The sequence below is a fragment of the Ascaphus truei genome, chromosome 4 (assembly GCF_040206685.1).
Source record: "Ascaphus truei isolate aAscTru1 chromosome 4, aAscTru1.hap1, whole genome shotgun sequence".
Taxonomy (NCBI): domain Eukaryota; kingdom Metazoa; phylum Chordata; class Amphibia; order Anura; family Ascaphidae; genus Ascaphus; species Ascaphus truei.
The window spans coordinates 11,757,277-11,782,530 of NC_134486.1; the positions used below are offsets into that span (position 1 = coordinate 11,757,277).

The window sequence follows — 25,254 nt, forward strand, 5'->3', positions numbered from 1 at the left end:
AAACGTGTGCTTCTTGGGCCAATATTTACTCGCCCGGGGGTTAAATCCACTCGCCCGGGGCGAGCAAATGTATAGGTTTGTCGAACACTGCTTATTACCATATGTTTTGTCAATTGGGTGTAGCATTGGGCACCGCTGTCTTTTGTTGTATACATTTGTCACGCTCAGTAGCACTCTTTTTTGACATAAATATATATTCATGATGTGGTGGGTGTAGGAGTTTGAGCTAGCTGGGAATGTGTGTTAATCAATTTCTGACTGGTAACAGTTGTATGGACGTAGGTGACACCTCCCCCCAGAGCTCACTCCTCCTCACCATTTTAACTTGGGAGGTCTTTTCACTTTGCTGCAAGAACAGGACCTACTATGGTTCTTTCCCCTCATACAGAGGTAAAAGGGAAGGGTTCACAGTGTAGTGTAGGACCTGCATTTTTGGTTATACCTTGACGTTTGGTATGCAGGCTTACGACGCTTTGGCCAAAGGGTTTAACTAAATAATCAAGTAATTATTATTATTATTATTGAAGTATTTAAACTTTATACTTATTACCATATATGTTTTGTCAATTGGTTGTAGCATTGGGCACCCCTGTCTTTTGTTGTATTTTTTTCACTAAACTAGTGGGATTAATGCATTAAGAACCTCTGAACCATTTCAAAAGTCCTTATAGGAGTGAAGAACACCTTTCTTAGGCCGCGGTCCCAGTGTGCACTGTAGCACGCGCGCCTGGCGGGGGGGGGGGGAGGGGGCGGCGCGTGCAAAGCGCTTCACCACGATCTGCGGTCTGGGAGAAGATGCCGGAGATTGCGATGGGGGGGGGGAGGGGAGGGGGCGTGGCTCGGTGTTTCCAGGGGCATGGCCATGATCTCACGTGGCTTGTTCGCCCTCATTGGCTGAACCGCAGGCAGGGGTGTGGCCACCCCTCCGTCGCAAATTGTAAATTCAATTTGAATGTCTTTGTGAAAACTTATAGTACAGCGTGGCTGCACCTTCTGCGTGAAAGTACTTTCTGAGCCCAGCCCCACTGAGGGGTGGTGTTTGTTCGCACAGCGCACGCAGAGGCATGTGCTGTAGAAGGCACTGGGACTTATGTCATACTGTCCTGTAGCTAATGTCTATATCTCAAAGTCAGGCAGTAGCTGCAAAGGCTAATAGGATATAATCTTGCACAAAACACAGTTTTGGATGGAAGGGAAAACCGTGTCGTTTTACCACTGTATAAATCCTTAGTTATACCACACCTTAAATAAGGTGCACAGTTTTGGGCACAGCTTCCTAAAAAAGACATTATGGAACTATAGGAAGTGCAGAGAATAGCCCACAAAATTAATAAAGGGGATGGATAATCTGATTTATGAGGAAAGGCTAGCTAAATTAGATATGTTTACATTAGAAAGAGGCGAGGGGATATGATAACTATATACAAATATATTTGGGGTCAATACAAGGAGCTTTGAAAAGAACTATTCATCCCAAGGGTAGTACAAAGGACTCGGGACATCACTAAAGTATGTAACCCATGTTCCCTCCCCCGCCCCCCCCCCCTGGTCGCAGACTGGACCCCTAGGGTGTAGTGAGGGCTGGCTACGTGTACTATGGTGGTGCGTACCTGTGAGGAACAGGAGGGCCTGAGTCTCCCGCGATGGTATAGGGGACAACAGGGACCTGCTTCTGGGGTATATGCCTCCATCTTCTTTAGCAACGGTGGTGCAGCGCCTCCATCTCTGGCGAGCCCTAATGGGTAGGGTGAAATCCTCCCAAAGAAGCCCTGGTCTCAGGACGAGAGATTTCAGTCTCACACACAGTCTTTGATAAAAGCAGCAATGTCTCTTTATTGTCCTTGTAACAGCACACAGCAGCAGTTCATACCCAGCAGCAGTTCATGTACAGTGTACAGGGTCTTATCTCCTCCGGGCTGTACCACTGCAGGATGGGCTGTATGGGGCTTCAATACCCCCGACACCCACCCCAAGGGTATTCCCTCTGCAAGATCCCCCCCTCACCCCCTGAGCAGGGTGAGGGGCATTGGTCCACTGCCTATAGTGTTATCAGCTCTAAACAGGCTGGTCTTTTGCTTCTCCTCCAAGCACAGGTGTCACTCTAATCATGACCTCTCAGGTCAGTCACTCCAGCACTCTCTGCTCCCAGGACAGAACTGCTTGTCACTTACAGGAACAGGCAGGACTAAGTTTAGTCAGCCCCACCCCTCATGATGTAAGCAGGCCCTCCCCTGTGTCTCATGCCTGCCACACAGAGTCAGGTGCCTACCTCCATCAATCAAGGCAGGGCTTGAAGCGGGGGAAACCCATGATAACTACTGGTGGCCTGCCCTTAGCAGGACTTACACCAGTAGGAGAAAGATATATAGCCCCCATTTCTTACATAAAGAATTTTTCTTCATCTATCCTGGGACCCACTCTTTGACTGCGCGCCATTTTTTGTTCTACACTAAACTAAAACTGAGGCGAAATCCCCAGAAATTATGTGTTTTGCAAATTGGAATGTCAAACTGAGAAAAATTGCTTTTTAACGTTGCCGTAGTACTCTGCACTAATTATAGGCGCCGCTAGTGTGCAAGTGTGTGTCTTTAATCAAAATGCAATGTAACCCATTTCTTATTCCCGTTCATTTCATATGATATAATATCCCATTTATTTCAATGTTACCCACCACTTACTCCCCTAAAAACTTCAGATGACTAAAAAGTATTTTTAATGTATGACATTTTCTTCACCAATTTTCTTCAACTGAAATCTCCTTTTATGCAGTTTCACATGTAAAATAATTCTGAGAAAGTTAGTTATTAATAATCGAGTAGAAGTAGATGCATGAATTACACTGTACGGATTAACTTGTATGGAACACACTACCGATAAACTTGTATGGAACGCATACGCGTGTCATTGAATCACAGCGCATGTGTGTTCTATGGAACCTGGTTGAAACATATATGCGTGTCATTGCGCACATGCATATCTTTGAATTATATGTAAGAGCTGTATGGAACACATGCACAGTACCGCTATTGACAATTGAATGGAACACATACATTACCTTCATTATCCATTATCGCTGTTATGTTCATCAACAGCTGAAAAATCTACAAAAAGGATGAAAACAAGGATTAAACAATGACTAAAATAATGCAAATAATGTTTGAAATAATACAATCTTCTTCAAAAGACACCTTCTTCTTGCTGTCTCTGAAAGGTTCAAATGGAAAAGAATTGAGAGAATGTTATTTAGAGAAGAAATACTGTAGAGGCAAGAATTTAATTACATTACCTTACAGTATCGCTGGACGTATTTCCATACAAATATAGGATGCATATGTAGACCTGATTGTTTTTGGGCTATGGGTCTGCCCTCCTCCTGGCAGTAATTCCTAGTAAGGGTAGGTTTGCTAGGAGTAATCATGGGTTTTCCCCACTCATAGCAGTGCATTGAGTCAGAGAAGGTAGTGTAATCAGGCCTTGTGTCCAATCAGAGGCACAGGGATGGTTCCTACTGGATCTGTATTTAAGGTACTGCACTTCCTGTATTTAGGCAGTGTTGCCTCTACCGTGAGTGTGGCTGGTCTACCCGAGTGCAGTGTGCAGGGCTCTGTACACTGTGTGCCCTCCCTTAGGGGAGCAGTGGGAGACTGTTCCCCTTACTCTACCAGAGAGTAAAGGAAGACCTGGGACTGTGCCCTTTGGCTGGGAGTGAGGTCCAGGGACATCCTGAGGGTGGACACCCTACTAGCTGAGATCTGACTGCTGTGCTGAATACGGAGAGAATAAAGAGATCTGTGTTTTACTATACTTCTGTCCTGAGAGTGAAGTCTATTTTGAAGAAGGTAAAGAGATTCTCCTGCAGAGTCTTCTCCCCATACATCTGGGGGCTGCAAGAGATGGAGGCCCCAGAAGCCTGTCCTGTCATTCCCCTATAACACCATGCGGGAGACCCAGGGCCCCCTGTTACCAGCAGGTTTGCACCACACTCAAAATAAGTAACCAGAGCACGTTTCCCCAAGATAGACCCTATGTGAGATTGGGGGGGGGGGGGGGGGAGGTTAAACAGGGTTACACTTATTTAAATTTAACATAGGTTGAACTAGATGGACATATGTCTTTTTTGAACCGCATCTACTATGTAACGATATGAACCTATTGTACCCACTTCTGCTATTGTCTAAGAACAGTGGAGAATTCCATTGTCCGCTCCCCATTGGTTGAGGCTCGGAACCTTCAGCGACCCCCTCACAGCTGGGAACTGAGGACATTTTTACTACTTGTAGAAGCAAAAAACCTGCAAGAATAGCGTCACTCTTCTGGTTGAGTGTGTGTATAAAAGGATATACAGATAATCACAGCATTTTAATGGTAAAATAGTATGCAGATACAGCTGGCGGTTTTAGACCACTTGCCATGGAAAATCCGTGACCATCTCGCAGTACGGCTCCGGCCCCGGTGCTCACTGCAGCACGCGCTCCTCGTGGCCGGGCGGCGCGTGCATGGGTGAAAGCCGAGATGTGTGGTCAAGGGGGAGCGATAGGAGTGGGGGGCATGGCTATGATGGGGGCAGGCATTGTCTACACTACCTGCACTCCCATTGGTCTACACTATCTGCCCTTCCATTGGCTGCCCGCCGACCACGTGATTGCGTTGCGTCAAGGAAAGGCCAAATTCTTGTCTTCCCTGGCAGCGGACGCGTCTTTGCGCTATCCGCGCCCACACACACATGGCGACTGGGGCCTGCCCCATAGAGGGCTGTGGTGTGTGTCGCGCATGCCGTAGCGTGCACAGCAGCGGCCACTGGGGACCTGGCCTAACCTATGAGATTGTCCACAGAAGGCTGTAATGGCCCATCAATAGGTGAAATAATAGGTGTGTGATCAGCGCTTATGTAAACAACAATTATATATAATGTTAAACCTTAGATACAGAGTCCCAATGGTAGTCCTGGAGCTGCCTTGAAAAGAATGATCTGGTATCTTCCACCCAGAGTTGGATTAAGAGCTGGAAATTATCTTTTCTGGCGCTGAGGTGAGGTGTTTGAAGAATATACTTGCAATCTCTTCTGTTGAACAGTGTCCTCAGGAAAATGAAAGAAAAAAGACAAAACATGCAGGGAACCTGCAATGGTGTATTACCCAAGGGATGACACGGTTATGCAATGAAGGAGCAATTTATTAAATTAAAATAGCAAGGTTAAAATAACCATGGATGGCATTGTTATACACACATATATAAAAAAACATATAAAATACAGATTAAACTATTAGAATGATGGACTCGTGCCTCAGCACTCTCTTGCACTGCGGTGCTTAGTCCAGCAATTCTTATTCTTTGCTCCGTCTGGTATAAAATTGGAATCCTACTCACCAGAAGTGAATAGGAAATAAGCACTTGGTTTATGGTCTTTGCCGTTGATATCGCCGTTCGCCTGGTGCTGTGTTTGCCTCTGATGCCGGGGATCCGATTCAGTGCTTCCACAAGCCTTGCTTCCTGGATTGCACACGATCTGCACGGCTCGATGACGTCACCAGTGTTGAATTTCAGCTACGGTGGCTCAACGGTGCCAAAAAACCTTCCAACGCGTTTCGAAAGTACAAATGATGTCTCTCTTCGTCAGGGTCAGTCAGTATATTCTTCAAACACCTCACCTCAGCGCCAGAAAAGATAATTTCCAGCCTGTAATGGCCCATCAGATTAACACAGCGAGGGTTCCTGCGTTTGAATGGGACTCGCAGCCCGGTAGGATGCACACAGCGTGAGTCCCATTCAAATGCAGGGACTCCTACTGTGTTAATCCGATGGGCCATTAGTCTGACTGCAGAAATCTCGCAGCATTGGATGGGTTTTAGTGCAGCATTCTCAAGGCAAGTGGTCTAAAACCTGCAGGTGTATAGTAAATGGTATAAATTAAGGGACCCCCACAGGAACTCCCGGGAAACTCCTTTGTTTTGCACAGATGGGCAGAACTAGTTTAGCTATTTTCACACGGCCAAGATTGGGAAGGTCGGCATGTGTCACGGCCAAGATTGGGAAGATCGGTTAGTGTCACGCCCAAGATTGGGAAGGTCGATATTCATCACGACCAAGATTGGGAAGGTCGGCATGTGTCACGGCCAAGATTGGGAAGGTCGGTAAGTGTCACGGCCAAGATTGGGAAGGTCGATATTCGTCACGGCCAAGATTGGGAAGGTCGGCATGTGTCACGGCCAAGATTGGGAAGGTCGGTAAGTGTCACGGCCAAGATTGGGAAGGTCGATATTCATCACGGCCAAGATTGGAAAGGTCGGCATGTGTCACGGCCAAGATTGGGAAGGTCGGTAAGTGTCACGGCCAAGATTGGGAAGGTCGGTAAGTGTCACAGCCAAGATTGGGAAGGTCGGTAAGTGTCACAGCCAAGATTGGGAAGGTCAGTATGTGTCACGGCCAAGATTGGGAAGGTCGGTATGCGTCACGGCCAAGATTGGGAAGGTCGGTAATTGCCACGGCCAAGATTGGGAAGGTCGGTATGTGTCACGGCCAACATTGGGAAGATCGGTATGAGTCCGGTAGTAAACTACTGAGGTTTGGCTGCTGCAATCCCTCTGGTTCAAGTAAGGACATTACACTAACATAGAAGTCGATTGGAGGGTCCTGCTGCCTTCACGCATTTGGTTGCTTAGCACATGGCCGTTTCATTCTTCAGTCGGAAGGGAAAGGAGTTATTAGGTTAGTGGTTGGCTGCAGCTCACGGTTCATCCTCGGTGAGTATGGAGATTTCTGTGCTTGCAGAGACTGGGGGAAAGCCAGGAGCAGGACGCAGGGGCAGCTAAAGTGCTTAATGGTTTCATTTGTGGGAGTGTAGGATTTCAGAAGCAAAGCTCAGGGATCTGGGGATGCGAACTGTGCCGCTTTACAGCTCTCCCCAAGGGCCTTCAACACAATGTTTAGATGTGGAATATTTTATCTGACTAGGTGCTTCCTGGGAATAGTCATACAAGGTTTGGAAAATAACATTAACACTAATCCCTCCTGGCAAACTGACCCTGTTTTAAAAAAGCATCATGGGACTTATTCAGGAAGCTTCAATATGGCAGTGATCGTATCGATCAGTCTGACATGTCGTTATCGATATGGCAGTGATCTTATTGATCGGTCTGACATGTCGCGATCGGTCTGACATGTCGTTATCGATATGGCAGTGATCTTATCGATCGTGTCTGACATGTCGTTATCGATATGGCAGTGATCGTATCGATCGGTCTGACATTTCGTTATCTATATGGCAGTGATCTTATCGATCGGTCTGACATGTCGTTATCGATATGGCAGTGATCTTATCGATCGGTCTGACATGTCGTTATCGATATGGCAGTGATCTTATCGATCGTGTCTGACATGTCGTTATCGATATGGCAGTGATCTTATCGATCGGTCTGACATGTCGTTATCGATATGGCAGTGATCTTATCGATCGGTCTGACATGTCGTTATCGATATGGCAGTGATCTTATCGATCGGTCTGACATGTCGTTATCGATATGGCAGTGATCTTATCGATCGGTCTGACATGTCGTTATCGATATGGCAGTGATCTTATCGATCGGTCTGACATGTCGTTATCGATATGGCAGTGATCGTATCGATCGGTCTGACATGTCGTTATCGATATGGCAGTGATCTTATCGATCGGTCTGACATGTCGTTATCGATATGGCAGTGATCTTATCGATCGGTCTGACATGTCGTTATCGATATGGCAGTGATCGTATCGATCGGTCTGACATGTCGTTATCGATATGGCAGTGATCTTATCGATCGGTCTGACATGTCGTTATCGATATGGCAGTGATCTTATCGATCGGTCTGACATGTCGTTATCGATATGGCAGTGATCTTATCGATCGGTCTGACATGTCGTTATCGATATGGCAGTGATCGTATCGATCGGTCTGACATGTCGTTATCGATATGGCAGTGATCGTATCGATCGGTCTGACATGTCGTTATCGATATGGCAGTGATCGTATCGATCGGTCTGACATGGCGTTATCGATATGGCAGTGATCTTATCGATCTGTCTGACATGTCGTTATCGATATGGCAGTGATCTTATCGATCGTGTCTGACATGTCGTTATCGATATGGCAGTGATCTTATCGATCGGTCTGACATGTCGTTATCGATATGGCAGTGATCTTATCGATCGTGTCTGACATGTCGTTATCGATATGGCAGTGATCTTATCGATCGTGTCTGACATGTCGTTATCGATATGGCAGTGATCTTATCGATCGGTCTGACATGTCGTTATCGATATGGCAGTGATCTTATCGATCGGTCTGACATGTCGTTATCGATATGGCAGTGATCGTATCGATCGGTCTGACATGTCGTTATCGATATGGCAGTGATCTTATCGATCGGTCTGACATGTCGTTATCGATATGGCAGTGATCTTATCGATCGGTCTGACATGTGTGTAAGAACGGTATTCAGTGAGATGTTTCGCTGGTGGATACCGTTTGCTACGGTTTGTACCGATCCACTTTGCAGTTTCCTTTTCAGAGATCTTGCTGTGCGATGTCCCTGCAGTCTGTTAGAGCGGCACGGAGAGAGAGCAACATAGAGAGAGAACTGCACACGGAGAGAGAGCAGCACAGAGAGAGCGGCACACGGAGAGAGAGCAGCACAGAGAGAGAGCGGCATAGGGAGAGAAGCGGCACAGAGAGAGAGCGGCACGGAGAGAGCAGCATAGAGAGAGAGCTGCACACGGAGACAGAGTGGCACAGAGAGAGAGAGCTGCACACGGAGACAGAGCGGCACAGAGAGAGAGAGCTGCACACGGAGACAGAGCGGCACAGAGAGAGAGCTGCACACGGAGACAGAGCGGCACAGAGAGAGAGAGCTGCATGGAGAGGGAGAGAGAGCTGCACACGGAGACAGAGCGGCACAGAGAGAGAGCTGCACACGGAGAGAGAGCAGCAGAGAGAGAGAGAGCGGCACAGGGAGAGAAGCGGCACAGAGAGAGAGCGGCGCAGAGAGAGCAGCATAGAGAGAGAGAGCGGCACACGGAGACAGAGCGGCACAGAGAGAGAGCTGCACACAGAGACAGAGCGGAACAGAGAGAGAGCGGCACACAGAGACAGAGCGGCACAGAGAGAGAGCGGCACGGAGAGAGAGAGCTGCACACGGAGAGAGAGAGCTGCACGGAGATTGAGAGCTGCACGGAGAGAGAGCTGCATGGAGAGGGAGAGAGTGCTGCATGGAGAGAGAGAGAGAGCTGCATGGAGAGAGAGAGGGAGAGAGCTGCACAGAGAGAGAGAGAGAGCTGCACAGAGAGAGAGAGCTGCAGAGAGAGAGCTGCACAGAGACAGAGAGAGAGAGAGCGAGAGCTGTACAGAGACAGAGACAGAGAGAGAGAGCTGCACAGAGACACACACAGAGAGAGAGAGAGACAGAGAGCTGCACACAGAGAAAGAGAGCTGCACAGAGATAAAGAGAGAGAGAGAGAGATGCACAGAGACACAAAGAGAGAGAGCTGCACAGAGACACACAGAGAGAGCTGCACAGAGACACACAGAGAGAGAGAGAGAGCTGCACAGAGAGAGAGAGAACTGCACAGAGAGAGAGCTGCGGAGAGAGAGAGAGAGAACTGCACAGAGAGAGAGATGCACAGAGAGAGAGAGAAAGCTGCACAGAGAGAGAGAGCGGCACGGAGAGAGAGAGCTGCACACGGAGAGAGAGAGCTGCACGGAGATTGAGAGCTGCACAGAGAGAGAGCTGCATGGAGAGGGAGAGAGAGCTGCATGGAGAGAGAGAGAGCTGCATGGAGAGAGAGAGGGAGAGAGCTGCACAGAGAGAGGGAGAGAGCTGCACAGAGAGAGAGAGAGAGCTGCAGAGAGAGAGAGAGAGAGAGCTGCACAGAGACAGAGAGAGAGAGCGAGAGCTTGACAGAGACAGAGACAGAGAGAGAGCTGCACAGAGACACAGAGAGAGAGAGAGACAGAGAGCTGCACAGAGAGAGAGAGCTGCACAGAGATAAAGAGAGAGAGAGAGAGAGAGAGAGAGAGAGAGATGCACAGAGACACAAAGAGAGAGAGAGAGAGCTGCACAGAGACACACAGAGAGAGCTGCACAGAGACACACAGAGAGAGAGAGAACTGCACAGAGAGAGAGCTGCGCAGAGAGAGAGAGAGAGAGAGAGAGAGAGAGAACTGCACAGAGAGAGAGAGAGAGAACTGCACAGAGAGAGAGAGACAGAGAGAGAGCTGCACAGAGAGAGAGAGATGCACAGAGAGAGAGATGCACAGAGAGAGAGAGCTGCACAGAGAGAGAGAGAGAGCTGCACACAGAGAGAGAGAGAGCTGCACAGAGAGAGAGAGAGAGATGCACAGAGAGAGAGAGAGAGAGCTGCACAGAGAGAGAGCTGCAGAGAGAGAGCTGCACAGAGAGAGAGAGCTGCACAGAGAGAGAGAGAGAAAGTGAGAGCTGCACAGAGAGAGAGCTGCACAGAGAGAGAGAGAGAGCGCTGCACAGAGAGAGAGAGAGAGCTGCACAGAGTACTGCATCTCCCTGCACAGCACTAAGGCTGCGTCCATACAGCCTTCGTCCGTGCGGAGGCGTGCATGTCCGTGCGGAGGCGTGCATGTCCGTGCGGAGGCGTGCATGCCCGTGCGGAGGCGTGCATGCCCGTGCGGAGGCGTGCATGTCCGTGCGGAGGCGTGCATGTCCGTGCGGAGGCGTGCATGTCCGTGCGGAGGCGTGCATGTCCGTGCGGAGGCGTGCATGCCCGTGCGGAGGCGTGCATGCCCGTGCGGAGGCGTGCATGCCCGTGCGGAGGCGTGCATGTCAGTGCGGAGGCGTGCATGTCCGTGCGGAGGCGTGCATGTCCGTGCGGAGGCGTGCATGCCCGTGCGGAGGCGTGCATGCCCGTGCGGAGGCGTGCATGTCCGTGCGGAGGCGTGCATGTCCGTGCGGAGGCGTGCATGTCCGTGCGGAGGCGTGCATGCCCGTGCGGAGGCGTGCATGTCCGTGCGGAGGCGTGCATGTCCGTGCGGAGGCGTGCATGTCCGTGCGGAGGCGTGCATGCCCGTGCGGAGGCGTGCATACCCGTGCGGAGGGGAGGCGTGCATGTCCGCGCGGAGGCGTGCATGTCCGTGCGGAGGCGTGCATGCCCGTGCGGAGGCGTGCATGCCCGTGCGGAGGCGTGCATGTCCGTGCGGAGGCGTGCATGTCCGTGCGGAGGCGTGCATGTCCGTGCGGAGGCGTGCATGTCCGTGCGGAGGCGTGCATGTCCGTGCGGAGGCGTGCATGTCCGTGCGGAGGCGTGCATGTCCGTGCGGAGGGGAGGCGTGCATGTCCGTGCGGAGGCGTGCATGTCCGTGCGGAGGCGTGCATGCCCGTGCGGAGGCGTGCATGTCCGTGCGGAGGCGTGCATGCCCGTGCGGAGGGGAGGCGTGCATGTCCGTGCGGAGGCGTGCATGTCCGTGCGGAGGCGTGCATGCCCGTGCGGAGGCGTGCATACCCGTGCGGAGGCGTGCATACCCGTGCGGAGGCGTGCATACCCGTGCGGAGGCGTGCATGTCCGTGCGGAGGCGTGCATGTCCGTGCGGAGACGTGCATGTCCGTGCGGAGGCGTGCATGTCCGTGCGGAGGCGTGCATGTCCGTGCGGAGGCGTGCATGTCCGTGCGGAGGCGTGCATGCCCGTGCGGAGGCGTGCATGTCCGTGCGGAGGCGTGCATGTCCGTGCGGAGGCGTGCATGTCCGTGCGGAGGCGTGCATGTCCGCGCGGAGGCGTGCATGTCCGCGCGGAGGCGTGCATGTCCGCGCGGAGGCGTGCATGTCCGCGCGGAGGCGTGCATGTCCGCGCGGAGGCGTGCATGTCCGCGCGGAGGCGTGGCGTGCATGTCCGTGCGGAGGCGTGCATGTCCGTGCGGAGGCGTGCATGTCCGTGCGGAGGCGTGCATTTCCGTGCGGAGGCGTGCATGCCCGTGCGGAGGGGAGGCGTGCATGTCCGTGCGGAGGCGTGCATGTCCGTGCGGAGGCGTGCATGCCCGTGCGGAGGCGTGCATGCCCGTGCGGAGGGGAGGCGTGCATGTCCGTGCGGAGGCGTGCATGTCCGTGCGGAGGCGTGCATGTCCGTGCGGAGGCGTGCATGTCCGTGCGGAGGCGTGCATGCCCGTGCGGAGGCGTGCATGTCCGTGCGGAGGCGTGCATGTCCGTGCGGAGGCGTGCATGTCCGTGCGGAGGCGTGCATGTCCGTGCGGAGGCGTGCATGCCCGTGCGGAGGCGTGCATGTCCGTGCGGAGGCGTGCATGTCCGTGCGGAGGCGTGCATGTCCGTGCGGAGGCGTGCATGTCCGTGCGGAGGCGTGCATGTCCGTGCGGAGACGTGCATGTCCGTGTTGTCACCCACGTGAAGCTGGTGCGTTTTCTGGACATGGTAGACGCGCCATCAGGGGGCGTGTCTGTGATGTCACGCAGCTAGTTCGCCCTCATTGGGCGAACCGCTCACGTGACCTGCCCGTATCACCGAGAAATCAGTTTCAGCCGATTCCTCGGGCGTCGCGCGCCCCCTCCTGCTGTCGCCTGCGCGGTCTATGGGCGCGATCAATGACTTAAGGCAATGGGAGCGCGCGCGGACACCTACGCACGGACTTTGGCTTCAGGTCTGGGGACCTCCTGCTTCCACAGTTACAGGCCCCGGTATGGGGTGCCGGTATCTCCTGGTGGTTTAAATGTCCCGGTCACGTGACGAGGGTGAATTAAACATGCCGGAGATACCATAAAACTAAAATAAAAAACAGCGCTTCATTACCGTAGCGGCTAACCGCTAAAGTAATGGAGGGCTGACCGCCACAACCTGGTTTGTTGGTGGCTGAGGGGGAGAGTGTCACCGGAGGCCAGACATTCACACCTTTATACGAGGATCATACATTGACCAAACAGGTAAAGTGAAATAAATTGTAAATGTATTCGCATAAATAGGCACACACACAATGATACACAAACTACATAAGAAGAGACACACTTACTTGGGAACTAGGGTAAAAAAACTAGACTTTCCTAGCTGCAGGGCACTCTAAAAGAGAGTTTTACCTTGACCGGGACTTAGCTCCAAATGTCCTGCAACTAAAATTGGCTGCAAGTCCCAGCCGCCAGTGCTACGTTCGTTTATGAGAACTTGGTCACAAAAAGCTGGGCTTAGAAAATATATCACCTTTAAATTTCTGAAGCCGGTCTCTTGTTATTTCTCCAAAGCATCTTTTGGTCGTTGCGAATTTCCCGCTTGACTTCTGGTGTTTAGAATCTCACGAACTGATTGGCTGAGGGATTCTTATAGTATTTTGGAACTCATTCACAAAATACTGTACTACAGCCAATCACAGCGTGGGAACTTTCTTACCAGCCAATCAGAGTGATGCCAGTCCTGTGAAGCCGAGTAAGCGGGGATTCTGAATCAGCCAAGGGACATGCGCGAGTTTGCCACCTTAACAACTTGGCATTCAGATGCCACCCTCTCCTCCAAGTCTGGTGGGGCAAATGGTAGTACGGAAGACTTCCACTCATCCCAGGATGTGGTTACTTGAGCCTAGTCCTGCCACCCAAATGGCTTTCACACCTGAGGCATCCTCTGTGGCTTTCATGTCCGATGTCTGAGCAGCCTTACTGGCACCAAGTTGGTAGCCCAGTGGCCTGTCAGAACATTGGATCTGAAAGTCCCAGCTCAAAATACCGTGCACAACAGTACATACCATATTAAACCAATGTTAATAAAAATACTGTTTTATGTCCTAAGTCCCTGGCTATGGGGAATAGAATTAAAAGCTGCACTTTATTTTCTATTCGCCTTTATTCCCCACACACTATCAAATAGACAGACTGGACTTTAAAAATCCTCTCACAACCTCATCTATGGTTGGAGCACCCCTAGAACCTCTATAGCGGTTCTGGGTGACCTGGGCATTAACTGGGTATCCCCCTTAACCTAGAGACCCCTCATAGTTACAGGGACCCTTTGCATACCTATGCCTCATTTACCTTTCTGGGCTGTGCTGAACCAGGGAACCCTAGCGGTGAGTTGCGCAAGCGTTTTCAAGGGATAATGTGCCTACATGTATCCGGGAATCAGGCAGGATTCTCTGGTACATTTTTAGGGGAGCCGACAACTCCAGACTCCAACTACCTAGGCACATTCTGACAACACTTTCTCCCCAAAACCCTCCTTGAAACTCATACCCCAGCAATCCCTGGTTGCTGGCATCCCTGGAAAGGCAAAAACACATACAAATCTTTATTGTCGCATAATTATACATGATGCAAATACAGTTACTGGGCTCAAGAGCTGACACTCTTGAACCCCAACACACGGAAAAGTGGTAACCAAACTGGCTTAAACCTTTATTCGATAGCCTGGTTACCCCCTACAGTCAATGAGTGAATGATATAGTTGCTCCATGGAGGGTGGTTAGGCCTCCTGGGAGGTTAACCCCTCCCTTACATTAGTGGTACCAACCTCTAAGGTTATAAAGGGGTTAACCCCCATCACGAGACCGAACCACCCTCCCTGGGGAAACTACCCCCTTCACCCCCACCCCCTCTACCATCAAAACCACACAGTATTTTTTTTATAGTATTGATTGATTTTATAGTATGTATTTTATTGTATTGCACTGTATTGATTATTGGAATAGTCAAAAGTGCTATTAGCCATCTTTGGCTAATAGCACTTTTGCTCATTCTTGTGTGCTGTTGGTGGTAGAGGGGGTGGGTGAAAGGTGTAGTTGCCCTGGGGTGGATGTTTAGGCATTGTGGTTGCAACTGCTAAGGTAAGGGAAGGGTTAATCCCTCCCGGGAGGCCTAACTACCCTTCCTAGAGCAACTATGAAGGGATCTTTGGCCCGGATGGGTGTTTAGGCCTCCCGTGTGGGTAGCGGGAGGGGTTAACCCCTTAATTACCTTAGCGGTAGTAACCGCTAAGGTAATGAAGGAGTTAGCTCCTCCCGCAACCCTCCCGGTAGGCCTAACCATCCACCCTGAGGCAACTACAAACTTGACCAACCCCTCTACCACCAACCAACCAGGCACTGCTCTTTATCTCCTTCATTACCTTAGCAGTTAGCCGCCAGGGTAAGGAATCTGCCTGTAAATGTATTTTTATTACATAGGATTGAAGAAGGAGGTCTCCAGGGCTGCAATGAATGTGGGTCAGCAACCGAGAACCCCCGGCTTCAATATAATATAGTAACAATACATGTTCCTCCTTGATATGCATCTCGCGATTCCAGTCTCACCACCCGTCAGGTAGCGAGAGCAGAAGGTGCGAGTTGAAGCCGCGACGTGCATATCGAAGCTACCTGAATAACAGTTACTGACAAAAATAATGGACGTTTGGGCATTTTCCGAGCTACCACTCGGTTTGTCTGAGCGAGAGCACCATCAGTCAGTAAGAAGCCGTTTTCACGTGAGTTTGACATGTTATCGGAGCTCTGAATAGCTACACATGCAAACTGACTGGAAAAGTGCTCTTACCAGTCGTTATCGAAGGCTGCTGACTAGGCCCCATGTATCAATTGCTAACTACAGCTCAACCCCCTTATAACGCTGTGTTTGGGGTCCAAAGAATCACATTGCGCTATAAGCGGATCGTGTTAGAAATAATGTACAATTGTATGCATTGTACAATAAAGTATTTTAGATACCAATAATCGTGTTGTATGTAGCCCTGGTAAGAAATAGGGCTATATGTCTATCCTCCTACTGGTGTAAGTCCCGCTAAGGGCAGGCTGCCAGTAGTTAACATGGGTTTCCCCCACATCAAGCCCTGCTCTGAGTGGTGGAAGTAGGTCACCTGACCCTGTGTGGAAGGCAGAGACACAGGGGCGGGGGGGGGGGTCTGCTGACATCATGAAGGGGAGGGCTGTCTCAATTTAGTTTGCCTTTTTCTGTCAGTGACAAGTAGTTCTGCCCTGGGTTCAGTCCTGAGCAGTAAGACAGTGTGTGAGCTAGCTAGGTTCCTGAGGAGTAGGGCCTAGTTAGCTATAGGTGGACCAGTGCCTCTCACCCTGCCTAGGGGGTGAGGGAAGAGCTAGCCCCACCCTGAGCGCCCGCGGCTTGGGGTGGTGGCAGGGACACACAGGGTACCCAGAGACCATCCTGAGGGTGTGCAGTCTGGTGGGAGAGAAGACCCTGTACCTGCGATACAACTGTGTTGCTGTTGTTGCTGCTACTCTGCTGCTGTGTGCTGTGTGAATAAAGAGAGCTGCTGCTGATTTTATAAAGACTGACTGAGACTGGAATCTCTCATCCCTGTGTGGGATTTCTCTGTAAAGGTTCCGCCCCATATCCCTGGGGCTTCACAGAGATGGAGGCGTTGCACCACTGAGAAAGGATGAAGGTATGAACCCCAGAAATCTGTTCCTGTCCTCCCCCACACCATCGTGGGAGACTCAGGCCCTCCTGTTGCCAGCAGGTATGCACCACACCAAGACACGTAGCCAGACCTTAGTACACCCTAGGGGGTCCGATCTGCGACCGGAGGGGGGGGGGGGGTTTGAGGGCAACATGTAAAAATATTCATAAATACGAATATTGGGAGCCACGCTTGCATCGCGTTATAAGCGGATTCGCTATGTAATGGATCGTGTTATAACGGGCTGAGCTGTATGTTAATTTTGTCTATTTACCAAGTCCCATAAATTCAGTTTTGGCAATATATTGAGTCATTTTGATCACGCATCATGTAGCACTAGTTTGCTGCTATTTTTGTCTTTATGCACCAACCTGAGATTTAAGGAGAGTCAATGTTAGCACTCAGAGACGCGCATACCATACTGTATATTGGGAGTCCGGTTTTAGATCCTATCCCCAAACGTGCACCGATAAACACCAAACTCACATGCGTGTCAATTTGTTTTCATTAACACGGATAAACACAGATTGTGAAAAATAAACACAGAGAATGAGAATCCCGAATTGTATAGGGGATATAACAGATTGTGCGCAGCGGAGGATCTGCTTGAGAAGTTTCCGGAATATGCCCCCGATAATAAAGAGCAAGGAAGGAAATGACTGATCCGCTGCGAGGTGCACATAACCATAACTTGACAAATAGCTCCCCGCGCGTTTCTTTTGCAGTTAATGAAGATCTGTGTCTTGTTCACGGTCTCCTCTGCCTTCCCCGGACCTCCTGCTGAGTTCCCTACAAACATTTGGTTACTGCCAAATACGGCAAGTTTCTGCGCCTCTCCTTTCCCTCCACTCTTTGGGGGGCTATTCATTAAACTGCAATAACAGAACTGCCTGTCACCGTATTTATTAACCCCTTGACACGTACGTTAGAACGGGCGGCACACGGGAGTCACGCGGGAGTCACGCTTTTTGCCCGTTTTCTAGAGAAGGGGTCTTCTCTTCCATTCATGTCACCGCGGTGACATCAGATAATCGCTCGGGGAGAATCCCATGATTGCGACTTGCGTGGCCATGTGGTCACCGCCTACTTTTTGTCACGCAAATATTTAAGCAGTTATCAGGTACACAAACAGTGCAAAGACACACCATGCTTTTTTAGCCGCAATTATTTATGTAAATGAGGTTAACCGGCAAAGTGACATTCACAGGCTACTCAATGAGGTGTGATGTCGCCTGCAAAGCCACGGTCAGAACTCTTGTGAGAGCAGAAAGGGACAAGAAGGCAGGGTTGCCACCTTCTACTGAAGGCAAACACAGACAACATTTTTAAATGTATTGCTTACCTTCGTCTCCCGGCATCCGTCCGACATCCTCCAACAGTGAGGGTCTTCCCATTATGGAGGGGTATGTAGTTTAGGGCCCCTCTACGCCATGCGTCCTGCTCTTCCCACCGTCACAGCGGCTCTATTAGTAAGAGGCTCTCGCAGGTTTGTGGGTGCTTGGCCTGGGGGCTCCAATGCCTTGTTTTCCCTTTAGTTGTTTCTAATGAAGTTGATACAGACCCGGCTACTTACATAAACCCCCCCACACTCGCGTAAAACCCCCACACTCTAGCTACGTTCTGCCAGTATCATACTGAGGGGAAACTATCCCCATGTTCTGCAGAATTAACGCAGACAGATACTTGGCACTGAATAGGGTGAGAGCTCCTGATTATTCCCTTGTGTGCCTTCTCTATAAATAAGCTGCTATCGCTCTTTTACCCCCCAATTTTAAACCCAACGCTTAGCTCTTTCCTTATCCTGTGTTTATCTTCCTCCAAATGTCTCTCTTATCTCTGTACTTCCCCCTTCTTGCTCTAATCATCACTGCTAGCCCCCCATCTTCCCTGCTATTCCCCGATCAGCTGTTTTTTGGACAGGAAGCTATTTATACCGGCGCCCCAAAATCGCAGCAAGTCCAAGTTCCATTTAGTGAATAAAACCTCGCAGGACGACGTGTCCCTTTTTGCATTAACCCATTGGATGCCCTCTGATATAGCTACTATGAGGTCTCGCATACCAGGGGCCCACCATGTGGTACCTAAGTCCTGGGCCTTCTGCTCGTTTTCTAGGGCCGGTTGGGTTCTACACTGGATGAAGAACGGGAATACTCCTCCCCTTCAAGTCATCAGTGATGTTTGCGATCATGGGATTTCTCCTCTCTGGCACTCAAAGGGTTGAAGTGGCAGCGCCTCCAAGGACCAAAGTGTAGTAATGGCAGTGACATGTTGAAGAGGTTACATGTGGGCGATTGTCTGATTGATGCCCTATTGTTACCAGAATCTGACACCTGTAAGTATTTTGAGAGAGAAAGTGGGGCTACAAAAAACGTTTGTGAACATAGTCAATGCATGAAGCCAATCACATGTATGTGTAGCCATGCATAATAATAGACTGCAGACATCTTCCCTGTTGGCAGTAAGTCCTGGTAAGTACAGGTATGCCAACAGTAGTTATGGAGGTTTTCCCTCATACCCTGGTGAGGTGCCCTATGTATGGAGGGGAGTGGCCGTATGCTCTGAGTCCCTGGATAGTGACATCAGAGATGTGCCTGCCTCCTGAAGTATATAAGGCACAACACTGTCAGTTGTTAGTGTTGTGTGAACGTTGTTGGTAAAGTGTTTAGCTCCTGCATAAGGGATTGTAGGAACACTTTGTGACCCTAGTGCAGTAACTAGCGGTACAGGTTGACCAATCGAGTCTGTCTAGGCCACTCTGTGTCCAGGGACCTGGCACAGAGGTGATCTCCCTAGGAGAAGAGGGAATCCCACTTCAATACGGGAGGCCGTACCTGGCAAAGGGACAGCACGGAGAAATGTGTGGCTAGAGCCGGCAGCTGCATGGGGCAGTCTGCTACATCCAAATCCACAATAAAGATGGCCTTGTTAAATATACCCCCACTGTGTGAGTGTGAGCTTACTCAACAGTGGATGGCATCAAGAAGGAGTTCCTCACCAGGACCATCTCCCTGCGGAAGCACAGATCCTGATGAGGTGGAGGCGCTGCACGTGAAGTAAGTTGGACTCGTACCCACTACCTCAGCTACCTGTCCTGATGACATCCCCTAATACCATCAAGCGGGAGACTCAGGAGTCCGGTTACTTGCAGGTGCACCACCATACAAGATCACGTAATGGGGACTGGTTAGACCACACGGGCCAATGTGAGATTGGGTGGGTCAGACTAGGGGGATACACCCGTTACATATGTAACAATAAAGTCCAGTAATGATGAAGAAACCGAGGAACCCTGAGTAATCAGGCGGTTTGTAAAGTAGAGCATATGTCACCCAAGTCGATGTGGGGTGATGGGGCAGCCTGCAGATCAGTATGAGCTGAATAGTGTAGATAACTGTGGGGGGAGGGGCAATGCTGTATCAGTAAACCCTTGAGTCTCTGTTGAGTGACCGAACACTCTCCCCCTGTTCCGCGTTGTAAATCAGGCGCCGCGACCACTGGCTGCAGAACGCAGAGATCAGCGGCACATGAACAAAACAGCTGCTTTACTCGCAGTAAGTGGCTCCCGCCGGTTCCCTCTTAGCGCGCCCCCGTCTGGAAGAAGTACATCCATGTAGAAGGGGGAAAGCTGGAGCCCGGCAAAAATTGGATGAGGGCTGGAGCCAGGTATAAAAATAAAACTATCAGGCATATTAGCCAAAAAAACATACAAGACAGGGGTCCTCTAACGCGCTTCTCTCCGCAAAGGAGCTGCATGGAGGCGCTGCGTCTTTGATAAAGCTCCTTTGCGAAGAGAGAAACGTGTTCGGGGAACCCTGTCCTGTATGTTTTTTGGCCAATATGCCTGATAAATAGTTTTATTTTTAGACCTGCCTCCAGCCCCCTTCCAATTTTTGCAGGGCGCCAGCTTTCCCCCTTCTACATTTTTAGATCATTTTGTAGAGTTTGCTAGTGAGCTGAGATTTCCCCGTGGTTTGATTTCCACTGGCTGCTCCCCTCTCCTCCCCCTCCATCTTTATCGGACGTTCACATGTCGAGCGTCTTGCTGTCTTGATTATTGCATGGGCTGAATCTCCAAATTTGTACAAGCCAATCCCATTTTGTGTCCTTTCAATACATTTAAGGCTGTCCCAGCGTCGCTGAAACACCAGGTAAATCCTTTCAGGCGAATGAAAAAATAATAAAACAAAAAACAAACAGAATACCGTTAGTAGAAAAGGATCCGCGTTGGAAGTCACGGTGCACAGCCAGGGACTGGTGAAAAAGTGCAGTGGGAGCCACGACCAAAAAGTGAATTAAAAAGTATTTATTGAGTGGTTAACACATGGGTAAGAGAGAAGCAGGTCAGAGACACCCCTCCAACGCGTTTCGTGCTGAAAAATAATAAAACAAAAAACAAACAGAATACCATTAGGAAATGACATTTGACAAGCAGAAGTAAACACCCAGCCTTCTTTTAGCTACAGGCACCTGTACTGTGGTTTGACAAATCGCCCTCTAGGTGACTAGCTTTAGAGATTGGAAAGAGCTGATTGGCTCTTTCCCCGGAGAGGGTATTCTATAGGGGAACAGTCGGGAAAGCTTTGTAGAAAATGAAGGTGAGCTCAGTAAATCCTTCCCCTTTGTACTGTCACAGTGTGAGATGTTTCAAAGGTCACAACCGGTTTACTTTCTTAAACCCAATGTTCTTATCCGTCAGAATTGATCAGGCACCACATTATTTATTGATATTATTATTGGCATATCCATGCAATGTTTCCTGAATGTGCCTACCCAGTCCGCATCCAGCTCTTAATCTATTGATCCAGTTATGAGTGGGATTTTTGAGGGTGATTCATTGATACTTTGGGAGCAAATGTGTAAGACGCTGACCCAGATTTATCTTATGCAGTGTTACTGTGGAGGTTTATTGGGACAACTACGGGGCTCACGGGGGTGATCCTGATTTTTTAGGAGGCACTACCATTGAAGTCTGTTACTTCACCTTGTGTGTGTAAGAGGCTGATGTTAGAGAGTGGTACAATAAAATATGCAGGTAGTACCTGACCCCTTCCCTCTCCCCCCTCAGTTCCCCCCTGTACAAAGCACAGCAAACATACTGTACACTACCCATGAGTTTCTTCCAGGTCCCCAAACTTGCTTCATTCTTCCCATTGTTACAGGTCAAACAGTGGTTAAGGTGCAGACAAGGATGGATTTGCGTTAAACTCAGGGGAACTAATGGAAGTAAAGTCACATCAGTAGCCCAGATTTAACATCTTCCCCTACGTGCTCTGCAGGAAACCTCAGGGCAAAGGAAAGTGACCCCAGGTTTTACTGTCATTATCTCTCTGCTGCATCCAATAGCAAACGCTTGCAAAAAGGACACAGAAATGTATTTATTTCATTTTAATATGTCAGTGATTGATATCATAATATGTGTGATTTAAGGACTTAATAGCGGCAGTATAAAAATAACCCTGAGTGTGGCTTTAGCAGAGGGCATTCATGTTTGGCCTAATACATGGACCACTAGGATGGGCAGATGTTGTGTTTAAAAAATAACAGCCAAGATATCTCTCTCGCTGGGGATTATTCATTAACTCTCTGGGTGCCTTAGGAGGCAGTCACTATGTCACGGGCACTGACACTCCGAGGCTATGTCACTATGTCACAATGTCATGGGCACTGGCAGTCCGGAGGACCATGACATGCCCATCGGACGTTTTTGGGCCGGGTTAGATGGCATGCGGTATTCCCATGGAGCGCAGGACTTGATCTGCTGAGTGAGGAAACCGAGGCAGAGGATTCCTCCTCTTCTGTCTTCTGCAAAATGGCCCCCTGCAGTCACGTGATCACTATAGTAAGCGGTCACCTGACCGTACTGTGCCAGAGGGGCAGGGGTACTCAGGTACCCCAACCCCTCCGGCACGCACACGGTTAAACAGCGATAGTGCCAGTCGGGGCACTGTGACCCGGAACCTTCCATCAGCAGTGTAAGGAATAACCCCACGTGTGTAACACAGAGCAGGGGATTCTGGTTGTTGAAAGAACATGATGTGACTGCATGAAAAATGAATTAGCATTGCGATGGCCAGATCTTCAGAGGGTCAATTAACTGTCCAGATGGACAGATCAGTCCTAGATCGGTCAGTAGATACAGCAATTCCCTCTGTTGTCCATATGCTGTGAAGACGCCTCGCTGTCAGTGACGCCTCTGAGTCTGAGCTCCCTTCATTTGAATAGAGATTTCCCTGACACAGTAACGCAGCTTCACAACATATTCAATAGGCCCCCTGCCTGTGTCCTGTGAGGGGTTCTCTCTGCTCCCTCTCTCTCTGCTCCCTCTCTCTCTGCTGTCTCACTCACTGCTCTCCCTTTCTGCTCCCTCTCTCTCTCTCTGCTCCCTCTCACTGCTCCCTCTCTCTCTGCTCCCTCTTTCTCCACTCCCTCTCTGCCCCTCTCTCTCCGCTCCCTCTCTCTCTCCGCTCACTCTCCCCGTCCCTCTCTCCGCTCTCTCTCTCCGCTCCCTCTCTCTCCCCGCTCCCTCTCTCTCTCCGCTCCCTCTCTCTCTCCGCTCCCTCTCTCTCCCCGCGCCCTCTCTCTCTCCGCTCCCTCTCTCTCTGATACCTCTCTCTCTGCTCTCCGTCTCTCACTCTGCTCCCTCTCTCTGCTCCATCTCTGTCTCTGCTCCTTCTCTCTGCTCTCCGTCTCTCTCTCTGCTCTCCATCTCTCTCTCTGCTCCCTCACTCTCCCTCTCTCTCTGTGCTCCCTCTCTCTCTTTCAGCTCCCCCTCTCTCTCTTTCTGCTCCCTCTCTCTTTCTGCTCCCTCTCTCTGCTCTCTCTCTCTGCTCCCTCACTCTCTGCTCTCTCTCTTTCTGCTCTCCCCTCTTCCTCTCTGCACTCCTCCCTCTGCTCTCCCTCTCCTCTATGCTCTCTGGGCAGGATGGGGGAGGGGAGTTTACTTCCACATGGTGTTTTAGTTGCTTAGCTTAGCTACAGTATATACTACTTGGAGCATTTTAAAAAACCCAAAAAAACCGAATGACATTTTTAATGTATTTCATAATGTAACAAGCATTTTTGTTTCTATAGCAACCATTTACAAAGTCACATCCCCTTCCTTGACTGAAACAATCTCTGGCACACCCCTTTTTGAGCCCAGGCCTCTCTCTAGCAGTGCACCAATGGTATCTAGTGACTGCCTGGTCATAGGATCTTCCCCACAGAACTTTGGTCCTCCTGCTGCACTGACGGCCATTTAGTGAACCCTTGAGCCGAATCTTCGCCGATCGATCACAGGAGAACGGGTCGATCGGCAACTTAGCTAATTACTTATCATTGTGTGGATTGTATTGATGCACATATTAAATGGGAAAAGCTTGGACTGCTGCTTTAAGGGTTTCATTATAATAAATGGGTCATGTAACTCCCTCAGTTCTCTGCTTCACTCTCCCCCAATCCCAAGATGGGGCCAAACCGGGGGCCTTGATATGATGCAACGAGACGCAAGATGAAGTTTACATACCTATAAACATTGATATATAAAAGCTCGACGGGGTTCACTGGTCATGTAATATCAAGAGCATTAAAATGACCCGTAACTTACTCACTAAAGTAAAACAACGTTAACTTATGTTATCATAAATTAATGTTATGTTTTTGAATTAGACAGTTTATTGTCCTTTTCGGATCTGTGTAAAGACCCCAGTACACCACACCAGTTCCCTTGTTGGATTAGAATGGGTCTATTCATCTGCTGGAAGCCTTCCCAGTTTATCCATGTAAGCCAGCCAATGCAAGACAGCCATGTCAAGAGCCTGGGGTTGGGATATTTGGCAATTGATTGTGTGTGTGTATAAGTGTGTGTGTATTGTGATCACTGTCCTCTAGGGGCTGAAACAGTGCAGTAAGTGTGCTTTCCAGTCCACAGAGAGTTAATTCCTCACTAATGGAGTGAAGCAGTCTGGTCTGAGTGAACAAGGAAGTGGTTTAAAAGACAGACTGAAAGCTGCTGTGCTGAGAGACTGTTTTCCCCAGAGAATGGGGGAGATAGAAGTGCTCCCCAGCCACGGAAGCTGGTACAGAAGACCTACAGAGGAGTTTCTCTGGGCTCAACGTGGGGCTGAGTTCCCCAAGGAAGGAAGGACGACAAGGTCGTGCTGAATTGGGGGCCGAGTTCCCCTAAGAAGGAAAGGAACGCAAGACGGTGCTGAAGCGGGGACGTCTGCTCCAAAGGACTTACAAACAGATAAGCAAAATACCCTTTATTGCCGTATGCAAAGACTGTGTAGATTGTTGCGTATGCCAGGGCTTGTTTTAGGGGTGGGAACCAGCTTAGCTGACCATCCAACTAGTGAGGGTGAAAGCTACGGTATAATTAGCTTTCCCTAAAGGGAATAGGTGTTATTTTTATGTTTTGTTTGGACTTAAAGGGACGTTGGGCCTGTTGTATGATTCACCCCTGTAAATATATATATATATATATATATATATATATCACTGCAAAGATGAGCACACTTGAAAAAGAGATCTATGAGGTGTAATCAAATCTCTGTCCACTATAATTTTATTAATTAAGTTTACGTTTTTTAGGGTACGTGGTTACGGTTAGGGTTTTTAATGTAAGGGGTTAAATTTAGAGTATTTAGGTTAAGGGACTAAATTTAGGGTAAGGTGTTAAATTTAGGGTTTTTCGGGGAAGGGTTTAAGGGTTAGATTACCTGCGGTGGCGAACCGTTCAGCCGCGGTTAATTGTCCTAGACGCAGTATCACAACCTACAGCTAATCTACTTTTCCTGGACCAATGCAGCTAAAGGAGTTTTGATATACTGTACACCTCCATGGAAGAGGGAGAGGCATCAGTGTACACACTGTCATTATACAGA

General features: G+C 49.6%; 1 protein-coding gene across 1 annotated transcript in view; it reads left to right on the forward strand.

Annotated features, from left to right (window-relative positions):
* The window catches only part of GAREM2 (GRB2 associated regulator of MAPK1 subtype 2), a 131,946-nt gene that overhangs the window by 14,000 nt on the left and 92,692 nt on the right, over positions 1-25,254 (forward strand). The window lies entirely within an intron of this gene.